Here is a 12606-nt window from a genome sequence, read left to right on the forward strand (position 1 = left end):
GCCGTGGTGCTCAGCTGAGTACTTTTTGAAGTCCGTTATACCATCTGCTAGAAGAATGTTCTATGTTTCACCCCAGGGCTGTACACAATGGTCAGCTAGGAATGGACTAGAGACCAAGGGTGTAGCAGCCTCAGGGGACGTGGGGGACACGCAACAGGCCGTCAGTCAGACAGTCTAATCAACATGGCTCCATTCATTTCAACAAAGTTGCTTTCAACAATGCTCATTTGTCCTTGTTTTTTATCTGCATTGATGTTGATCTAAATTAATAATCTAGAGATGAGGAACATACAAATGAGAGTTATTTATCGGCATATCGTTCTTGATTGGCAGCATTACGTTAAATGCACTGCAGAAAAAAAAAACAAAGGACAATCCTTCTTTTGAGCACACATTGTAAGTGGAGTTTATATCTGCGCATGAGTCTTCATTAAGTTATGCTTTTTACGTTATGTTTGTGAGGTAAAAGTTTGATCGGTTGTTTTTGAAATTCAAGCAGATTACTGGATCTGCGTTAAATATGTAAAGCTATTTTTAATATCAGCTCCTGTTTTTTACCTCTATATTGGTGTGCAGTCGACAAACTGTAGGAAAAAAGATAGATCTGCTGTGTAGTGTTAGAACACTCAGGCATTTTACTGAAGTCAATAGATATGTAGACACGCTTTTTTATACATGAAAACATATGGACATTATTCAAACTCATTATAATTATTATAAGACTATTATTGTTGTTTTTTGATAAAAGTCATGCTTGGCAGCTCACAAACTGTAGGGAAATGATAGATTTGCTTTGTTCTTATAATGTTTAAAACCTCTATTAAAGTCTCTTTGTAGATCTGTAGACATACAAATTTTAAAGGATTAAAATGTTCTTTTGATCGATTCAGTAACTAACTAATTTCACACAAGACACTCATTTGTCACCACCTTCTGGCATCACCAGAAATGGTCACACTGAATCATTAAATGGGTCTGAACGAATTTTGGTGAACGTAGTCAAAACACTCGAGCCACTTGGATACATTTAAACCCACAATGAAAAAATTTATTTCACATTCACATTTGTCATTATTGTAATTGATTAAATAATTTATTCAGGACCAGCTTTTGCTCAGTCTTTTATTGTCCTGTGTGAAACAGAAGTGCTCCACAAGATGCCCTTTATTTTTGAAATTTTTCAATTATTTTGCAAAACTTGAATCTGTAAAGTACTACAAATATTAAAAGTAAATAATACGTACACTACCGGTCAAAAGTTTTGAAACACTTGACTGAAATGTTTCTCATGATCTTAAAAATCTTTTGATCTGAAGGCGTATGCTTAAATGTTTGAAATGAGTTTTGTAGACAAAAATATAATTGTGCCACCAAATTAATTTATTTCATTATAAAACTAAAATTTAATTAAAAAAAAAAAACGTTTTTGAAATTGATGACTTGGACCAAATAATAAAGAAAAGCAGCCAATAAGTGCCCAACATAGATGGGAACTTCAATACTGTTTAAAAAGCATCCCAGGGTGCTACCTCAAGAAGTTGGTTGAGAAAATGTCAAGAGTACATGTCTGCAAATTCTTGGCAAAGGGTGACTACTTTGAAGATGCTAAAATATTACACAGTTTTGATTTATTTTAGATTTTGTTTAGTCACAACATAATTCCCATAGTTCCATTTATGTTATTCCATAGTTTTGATGACTTTACTATTATTCTGAAATGTGAAGAAAAAAAATTATAATAAAGAATGAGTAAGTGTTTCAAAACTTTTGACCGGTGGTGTATATATTAATATAATACTTATATCATACTTACATATTAATATATAGTGTAATATATTAATACTGCACTGTAAGTGTTGGGTCTGTGAAAGACCTACTGGCATTTGTTCCCCCCCCTCCCCCACCCCACCCCCACTTTTAAAATGACTGCTACGCCACTGACTGAGACACATGGATACTACTTAGGCATGTAAAATGGATTGACTTGTTGCAGGCACTTGTCAGTGGTCGATGGTGATCTAGAGAACAATTATACCATTATTGCAAATGAGACATACATACAATTGCTAAATAATTAACACTTATTTTACACAATATTTGCTCGAAAGTCACATAAAATATTTGAAAACAGAAAATATGTCCATTATTCATTGATAATGTAAGCAAATAGGGTTTATTTAAAAATAAAACAAACTCAAAGTTTCATCGAAGGACAAAAAAAAAAAAAACAGTCCCTGAGTAGAGAATCCAGATTACTGGCTGGGCTGGAGAAGGGAAGCTTTGCTGACCACGCTATTAAGGGCCAAACAGGCAGGACTGACAGGGGAACTGACAGGAATAACAAACAGTGAGTCCAGCAGACTGAGACCTAAGCAGGGGAATAACCCATAATGAACTGGCACAAGAAAGAGCACACAGGGAGATAAAATAGGGAAGCAAACAAGTAGGGTACTACGGAGGGAAGGCAGGTGAAACTGATAAACTAATAACAAGGCAAATGAGGGGACGGGGTTACCACTAAAGACAGAACTGAGGAGAGCACATGGCAATGAAAAAACAACAACAAAGCCACATACTAACACAAAAAAAGAAACACAACAGGGTGTCAGGATCCAGCCAAAAAAAAAAAAAAAAACTATAAACAATACCAAAAGAAGTGGCAGGATCCTGACAGATAAGGCTATCGGTGGATTTTGATAATTGGCCGATACTCATAATCTCCAAATTACCATATATCAGTCAGTTTTTTGGCATGACTAGTATTTTGGCCTATTACTATTGCACATATCAGATTTATTTATTTAATGACTTGTAGGTTCTGTCTTCTGTGTTTTCTACATATACAGTATGTTTCTCTATTTATTAGCCCCCAAGCATGGAAAAAAGTTTGTCCTTTTACTTTTATTCATTAGGCAGAACGTTTTATTCAAACTTCCAGTGCATTCAAGATATACATTAAAAGTACATGTGCTCCCTGGGAATCAAATCCACAACCTTGGCTCTTTTCCATGGCCCACTGCAGAGTGCTAAAGATTTGATAACTCTCCATTGTGCCTCTTTTCATAGATTTAATTTGATGAGCTTAAAGGGATAGTTCTCCCAAAAATGAAAATTCTCTTATCATTTACTCACCCTCATGCCATCCCAGATGTGTATAACTTTCTTTCTTCAGCAGAACACAAACAAAGATTGTTAGAAAAATATCTCATCTCTGTACGTCCATACAATGCAAGTTAATGGTGATCAGACCTTTGTAGCTCCAAAAATCACTTAAAGGAAACATAAAAGTAATCCATAAGACTTCAGTGTTTAAATCCTTGTCTTCAGAAGCGATATAATAGGTGTGGGTGAGAAACAGATCAAAATTTAAGTCCTTTTTTAACTCTAAATCTCCACTGTAATGATGAGAGAACATTCATTTTTGGGTGAACTATCCCTTTTCTGTACACCATGGCCGTGTCTAAATTTTCCTTGTGCCCCCCCAAATTTGCATCTTAATACCAGTGTATTGTCTAATTTTGACTCCCTAGTATCCTTATGTTTAGGGGTAGGGATGGGCCTTAGGGGTAGGGAGCAATAAGGTTAGGGGTGAGTGTAGGGGTGGGCTTTAGGGATAAGGGCAAATCAGGTAGCGGGGAGTCAGAATCTGGCAGGGAGTCGGATTTCGGCACAACACCATCCCTGTTGTATAATGCGCTTGAGAATTGTTTTCCCAAGTGCACTTACAGTTTACAGATGCATTCTAATGTGTAAGTGTAAATCCAAAGTTAAATATTTCCATTTCACTAATCAGCTTGTCCTAACTGCAGATCAGTCACGTTTTTAAACTTGTCTAGAGTGAGCAACAGCACAGTGTGCTTTTCTTTTAGCAGTGTGCTTTTATTTTATTTTATTTGCTGCTTCCAAACAGTTTTAATAATTTGAAAAGCTAAATGCTGCTTATATTGTATGGATTGTATTTTAAACAAATATTTTATATTTTTTGCACTCACTGTATGCAGACATTGTATACTTAATTTCTAACCTTTAATTTGCACATTGGAGGAGAACTTTGAATAAATAGGAAAACTTGTTTTGTCAATAAAATATCGGAAATAAAATTAGGCCTTCTGATTAATCAATTATTTGCCTAAATAATCAACAGATTATTCATAATCAAAATAGTCATTATTTCATAATGCTTAATGAACTCTATAAAGCCTACCATTTGTAGATTTCCATGTGATTGCCATTAAAACTGGATAATAGGCACTTCATGTCACTTGGGTTGGGAATATCTACTTTAACATATTTTAATTTGATTTAGACACATTGCATCGCATAACACCATTGCATTATCCAACAAGTTTATTGCATAAGCCTATCACATTCCTCCATATGCAGCTCTACGGGCATATGTGAGACCGAAGGAATGGGAGAGAGTGCCTCTGCTGTCATTGGAGAATACTTTAGATTTAGATTCCACATTAACCTACACTCTAAAAAATGTTGGGTTAAAAATGACCCAGTTTTGGTTATTTTGGCAACCAAGCACTGGGTTCAATTGGTTCGAACCCAGAATGAGTTGTTAAAAGATTAAAGTTTGACCCAGAATGCTGAGTTGGTTTTTACCTTACTATTAGTTAAAAAAATACTATACTGCTATTACTATTCTATTGTTAAAATATACCCAAATTGGGTTGGAAATTAAAACCAGAATTTTGATAATCAAAATCTCTCATCTCTCTCTCTCTCTCTCTCTCTCTCTCTCACACACACACACACACACACACACACACACACACACACACACACACACACACACACATATGTTGGTGCAGCTATCATTATGAGGACTCTCCATAGACATAATTATTTTTATACTGTACAAACTATAGATTATATCCCCTAACCCTAACCCTAACCCTAAACCTAACCCTCACAAAAAACTTTCTGCATTTTTAAATTTTCAATAAAACATCATTTAGTATGTTTTTTTAAGCGATTTGAATTATGGGGACACTAGAAATGTCCTCATAAACCACATTTATAGCATAATACCCTTGTAATTACCAGTTTGTAACCTAAAAAAAAGTCCTCGTAAACCACTGTAAGACTAAGGCAGACTATAATGACAATCAAAAGTTAGAAATTTACCAGAAAGTGGTAGAACGTTACCAGTCTGTTGAAATTCATACACTGGGGAACACTTTTTGGGATTATTTAAGATGTAGAAAGCTTTAAAGCAAATGTCCACTGTGCCCCATGATGTATTTTGTTTACGCACTCCTCTGTGAATGACAACAAAAGCTTGAAAGCACTGATTGTTTTTTCCAATCATCAGTGTGTATGGAAATTAGATGGCATCTTTTGCACGGGGCAGGTAGTCAGCCACTGGTAGGCCTATCAGCCTGGAAAAACAGAAATAACTGTGCATCAATGCATGAAGAAGACTAAATGTAAATCCTTTAAGTACACATCTTTAGGAGCAGTAAAATCATTACGTGTCTGACACAGTACTCATGACTTACTAGAGCTTTTTCTAAAGTATTTAGTACTTTCAGTAACACTTTACAATAATATTGTATTTGTTAAAATTATTGAACTACTGTTCATTAGTTGAAGTAGCAATGAACAGTATTTTGAGTTAGTGTTAAATTATGAAAATTGGTCATTGTTTGTTCATAATACATTAACTAATGTTAACACACAGCTGTTAAAATAGGTCACCCAAAAATTATAAGTCTCTCATCATTTAAACAGCATGTGTACATGAGAAGAGCATCTGTACAGTGCTCTATACATGGGTCAAGCATGAGGAGGATTGCATTTACTAGCATTAACAAATAGGCCTTGAACCTTATTGTAGTGTTACTGTATTTTTTTTTTAAGGCTATCCTAATCAAACACACCCTATGACACCAGCCCATGACAAACCTAAGGCCCTTTTTTCATGTCCATGTTAAAAACCAGTCATGATGTGTACAAAAAAATAAGGAGCCTTCTCACATTCAGAGACAGCCGAACAGATCACAACAGAATGCAGAGGTCTCGAGATGTGTTTTCAAAGTTTCAAAATACTTTTAACTTGACAAAGCATCTTACACATCAACTATGGCATGACATTAAGACTATTACCTATGACACAACCATTAAGAAGCGACACAAATGAAGTCCATCTCATCTATGGCCATAAGTATGTGGATACCTGTCCCGTCCCGACACTACACCACACCCAAGTGCTTGTTGAACATTTCAAAATAAACGGCATTCATATGGAGCTGGTCTTTTCTTTGTCGCTATAACAGCTGCCATATCATACTGTAGGTGTATCTAAAACCCATTAATTGGAAGGGGGTGTTGTCCACTATGGGTTATTCTGTAATAATTTGTACAAAAGAGTTAGTGTCCACTAAAATAATACCACTATATTCTTATCTCTCCTCAAATGATTATGAGACTATATAGTATATTATATAGGTCATATAAAGGTAAACATTGGTATGTATGCCATAGCCTACATACATTAGCACCAAACATGAGTAAACAAATTTAGCTTTTCATTGATTTATTCATATTTAGCAAGAACAACACTTGGATTGTGTTTATTAAAAGGGCAACAGGAAAACAGCATTGCAATAAAACTTCCAAACTCATCTTTTGTCTTACATATTTCCCTATAGATCCATTTGTGTCTTCATAATCTTTTTTCTCTCCCACAGTTCTCTCTTTTGTGTGAAATTTTCATCACTCTCTTCTCTACCTCCACACACACACACACACACACACACACGCACACACACATGTTGGGGCAGCTATCCTTATGAGGACTCTCCATAGACATAATGATTTTTATACTGTACAAACTATAGATTCTATCCCCTAACCCTAACCCTTCCCTAAACCTGACCCTCACAAAAATCTGCATTTTTACATTTTCAAAAAAACATAGTTTAGTATGTTTTTTAAGTGATTTGAATTATGGGGTTCACTAGAAATGTCCTCATAAACCACATTTATAGCATAATACCCTTGTAATTTCCAGTTTGTAACCTAAAAAAAATGTCCTCGTAAACCACCCAACCACCCACCACCCCCATACCCAATATGATATGTTTGACCATGCAAAGGAGTTTCCCATTTTGGGTTATAAATAGAGACAAATGAGTGGGCACATCCAATAATTTCTCTTTTTCCACTTCACTTTACACCTGCTCTTGAACATATTCTTATGCGCATGTTCTGCACTGGTGTACAGTGCATAATCTGAATAAACTGTGAATGATTTTCTGATTTAGAATTCCATTTCTGATTTCATTTCAATTTAACCCACATCCAACTAGCCTTTTAACCCACATCCAAATAATATTTATTGTGACATGCATTTATACACATTCCATACTTTTGATGTTACATTATGCTCTTTACTTTATGTAACTATCTACTCACCCTAGGACATACATTGGAAGTATATAGTATTTTTTAGACTGAGTCACATGGAGAAAAAAGAAAAAAGTGTGGGTTAGAGCACTCAAGCACATACAAGATAATTACAGGGCAGTACAGGACCAGATAACATGTCATGCTTTATATAGAACTCTGTGAATCACAAACAGAATATAGAAAAAAAGAAACAACAACAACAACAACAAAAAACAACTATTAATGCATTCCTAGTGTCAGTTTGAAAACGTTCAAACGTACCTCTGTTAATGCATTTACAGACGTCTCTCTGTCCCATTAACATTAAGATAATCATAAATGCCTACAGACTGCTCTCATTATTATGAGCTATTTTCAGACATCTGTGGAGACTTCTTTAATTATAGGGGAAGGAGAAAGAGAAAGACACTTAAAATAGATCAAAATGTTACTCTTGTCCTGATCTAATCATCTTCATTTAAATGATTTTATCAGTTATGTGCATTTGTATTTTTGTAGAAATAATTAACTTTTAAAATGCAAGCAATTTACCACATGACTGGGACTTTTAGCATTAAATAAAAACAAAAAACAAAAACAAATTTAAAGCCATTATGCTCAAGTAGGATGTGCCATTAGAAGGTTCTCAGCCTTGACCTAAATTCAACCAACCAGTAACGTACAGTAAAGTGAACAGTGCTGTTTTTAGTGTCTGCTTTGCATGTATTGCAAGGATCACTTGCTTAGTTCAATAGGGCTGAGTTTGACAGTAAGCATTACTGTAAAAAAAGTCTTGAAAGAACCCTGTCCAAATGCATAAATATACAATCTGTTGTTCTAATAAATCCACAGTGAAAATTAAGAAGTTTCACACAAATTTCTCTCAAATATCTCCTTATTTTTTAATATTTCTTTATTTTTTCTGTTAACAGATAAAAGATCATTGTTTGGTCTATCATTGAAACACATCAGATATAGCCTTTTTATTTTCCGGCAACATACATTTTGAGTGATCTAGTCATTTTGAAAAGAAAACAAATCTGAGCTAATTCTGATAATACATTTGCAGCTATTTATATCTGTCTATAATACTGATTCAAACCATCATGTGCAACATTAGGCAATTTACTGCCCTTTGAATACTTAAGTTTATAGCAGTTACATTTGTTCTGCTCGTCTATGATATACTTACTGTAATAAATCAATAAAAAACAGGATGTGTTGCACATGTAAGTAAGTGACATTTTCAGCTATATTTATGCCTACAGGAGAGGAGAGATGCAGACAAATCCAGACAATTATAAAAGAACAAAATATGCAACGACTTTTAAAAATGAAAGTCCTATCTTCCCTATTTTTTTCCTAAACTCTAATCAACCCAGCATGTTGATGCGAAAGTGCTATCATTTGTTTTCCAAACCCCTAATTTCGCACCCAATCTTGACTTCTCCCTTTCCTCTGTCTCTTCCTTATTAACTCTCACTCCATTTTGAAAATTGTGTAAGGCTTTCTTTTGTCCTCCACACTCTTTTTCATGCTTCTCTTTTTTACTTCTTTTTTTTCTGGAAGCGTCTGAACTGACTCTGGATCGCCAAAGCTGCTTTCTCTGTCTCGGGGGCATCTAGATCAATGTCGATCTCCTCTTCAGGTTCTTGTGTAGGGGGTTTCACCGCTTTGTCCGCCGCCTTCACCTGGGAAGCTGAGAGGCACATGGCATACAAATATAGTCAACATATTAAACAACAGTAAAATAAATCTACGCTAATATCTTACTGCAGCGCATTTTCTTGGACTCATTTACTGTATGTAATTAACAGATGGACTTTGCACCTCAAAGGCTTTTGGATTCAGTTATGTGTGGGTGAGATGAAATGCTATGTCAGCCGAATATACCCTGACCTTACAAACAATGGCAATAACCAACCTCCACTGGATATGCAATAAAGAATGCCGTCTCCTGTGTGAGTGTGTGTGTATGAGTTCACATGGGTGCACATGTGTGCTTTATTTTGCAGAGTGAAAAGAAGGGAGAGAGAAAGACCGTGTGTGTGCATATATGTGAGATAGAAAGAGAGACTACAAATAAAGAAGGTTGTGAGTCCATCCATCTTTGGAACGAAAGCATATTTCATCTTTTTTTGCCTATGTATTGTTACAGCATGAATAGCTCATCTCAGCGTGTCCATTTAAGATTATAGTGTTCTAAAAAACCCATCATTTTCAATTTTGCAAATGTGTTGGGAGCCGAAAAGGATGGATTGATGGCTAAAGAAAAAATAGTGAGGAATAAATCAAGGAAGGCAGGGAATAGTAAAATACATAAAAAACAAGAGATCTGGTATTTTATCATAACTTTTTATAAAAAAGTAAAAAAAAAAAAAGATCAAATTCATCTTGAGCTGGTACATATCTATTTTATGATACACTTGTACAAATCTAAACATACATGGTCTTATGTAAGCAGTATGTTCCGGAGGAGAACAAAAATGTGGAGGAGTTATAAAGAGGTACAGTAAATTATAAATACTGGAAATCTGATGTAATGAAAAGTTATATGAAATGACGGTGCATCCATTAACGCACCTCTTTCATCACTGATGGACCCCTGGGTGCTGTTGGGGGCATCAGAAGAATTGTTCTGCAAGAAAAATGATGCATTTTAATACCGTTCAGACATTCAATAATAAGAGCAAACAACATGTTTTTTACTTATGAGTGAATTTATTTCTGAATGAACCACACAGCGTTTTATTTGACATTACAATAAAACCTTATACAGGCTTTATCAGGCATGTGTTAAAACAAAGTGATAAGGACCCCTTAATCCCCATCTGGTTTATCCCTCTTTTACAATATTGTGTGCAATCTGGAACAGTGGCATTCAGCCCTGAAGAGGTTGCCCATAACACGCAAGCACAACATCTACCTTAGTGTGCACATGTGTGGGATCCTTCCTTGACATCTTGAATACATTATATATAATTTATTTACCCTGATGACATCTGATACTTGAAGTAAGGGGAACCATTAAAATGTTCCACAGGCAATTAGCTTTCACATAAATGGCACTTTTTTCTGTGCAGTTTATGTTGAATATATATGTACTGTCTCTATGTATATACTGTATGTTAGAGAGTGTCCTTCACTGTCATTATGTTGCCTTTTCAATGTGCACAGCGTGAATAAACTACTTGAGGCCAAAAAGCACAGAGTATATCTGTGACCTTGCTACTTCAATTATGATGGAAAAAAACTAAATGAGATGGTGCCCTAGATTTAAATTAGTCATATTCTTAAACATTGACTTCCAAAATATGTCGATTTGGAATGGCATCCAAAATTGGTTGATTAATTTACATTTCTTCCATTCATTTATTTAATGTGTTGTTCAGTTGGATTTTATTTATCCTTATTAATTCAATTAAAATAATCTCACTAAATCCAATTAATTCAAACAGCAGGGAAATATCTGAGTGATAGCACAACATGTGTAGTCACCCATGAGTAAACCACAAACCTGAGAAACTGTGCAGCTTTTGCGTTCTGCAACGATGATACATTTTAAATACTGCATGCTATGCATATTTACTTGTGTTACAAAATGTGTTAAAAAACCACACACATATACATCCGTACAAACACACATACACATATTCACCACTCTTGCTAGCTGCAAGGTACTCTTTCAAATGCAAATCTCTGCAGAGTGCAGACCTTCCCCATAATCCTTTTTTGGAATGAGAGCATATCTTCACCTTACCCCAACTCTGAACAGACCTCTACTTCATGTGTCCCTTATGTTATATATATATATATCAAAACACACTCACCAAACCATGTGATAAAATTACATCCCTCTGATAATACAAACATGACAACGTTTGTCTCTAGAGTGTTTTTACTTTGACCATTTTTTTTTTTGTTGGTTTATTTGTTGTCTTAAAATTTGCCACAAAGTAGGTCATATGAGTACTATAGAGGTACGACTTTTCACACTTCAAGACATGCTGATGATTAAAAAGAAAAGACCCCATCTTGCCAGCTGGCTCACGATGTTGCCCAGTACTTATTCTCTGTGCTACATTACCTCAGCCAGCACTTATTTTCACCCTCACAGATCACTGATACACACAAGCCTCACGGCACAATCTCCATCTGCTAATTAGCCAAGCTCATATCACCAAGGTCAAGCTCCTCTGAGCCACTTATTAATTGGCAGTTAATGGGAGGCACATAAAGAATAAAAAGTACCATTATTATGTCACTTTCAGTTTAAAGCAGGGAAATGAAGATAAAGATGATCTTTTTCATTGGGTAAAAGGCACTTGTAAATTTCACTTGCTTTTACCCTTGCTTTATCCTTCATCTTTAAAGAGGGAAATTTGAGGGGATGACTGAGGCATAATCTTTTTACTCTACCCCTAATATAGATATTTCAAACTCAAAAATCCCTTTTTTGAACATAATTCACATGGTATAAAATGATTTGAATGGCCAGATAATATTTCATTTATCTTTCTATTTTCCTCAATGTACGGAATATTATTTTAAATGCGAGATTTCATGCTTTATGTTAAAAATTAAATTACACATTATACTCTAAAGGGCTTATCACAGACTTTAAATAATAAAAAGTAAAAAAACACTCACCTTACTCATAGTTTTGGGAGAAGCAAAATGTCCTTTTGGTGTCGTGGGTTTTAGCGTCAATCTGGAAAACCAAAGTGTAATAGGATGTTTTGTTTTGTTTTGTTAAGAGTGCTTTGAAAATATGTCAGAACAAATGAACTGAGAACATTATGCAGAGGACTGTATCTCTCATCTGGAAAAAACACGCCCCTGCTCTCGCTCTCTCTCTCTCTCTCTCTCTCTCTCTCTCTCTCTCTCTCACTCTCTCTCTCTCTCTTTTGTTCAAAGCAAAGTTCCTAGAAATTACAACATATATTAGTTTATTCATCATTAATACTAATACTAATAACAATAAAAAATAATCATATATTATTATTAATATTATTATCAAAATATGTCCATTGGGGACCTTCAGTTTTTATATAAACAGGTTATATTTTCTTCTTCTTCTTCTTCTTCTTCTTCTTCTTATTATTATTATCATCATCATCAATAACTGCTATTTAATTTGCCAGTGCAATAATTGCAGTGCTTATTTTTCATAAATATATTTTGCTCATACCTTTTTTTAAATGT

The sequence above is a fragment of the Myxocyprinus asiaticus genome, chromosome 5, assembly GCF_019703515.2.
Source record: "Myxocyprinus asiaticus isolate MX2 ecotype Aquarium Trade chromosome 5, UBuf_Myxa_2, whole genome shotgun sequence".
Taxonomy (NCBI): Eukaryota; Metazoa; Chordata; class Actinopteri; order Cypriniformes; family Catostomidae; genus Myxocyprinus; species Myxocyprinus asiaticus.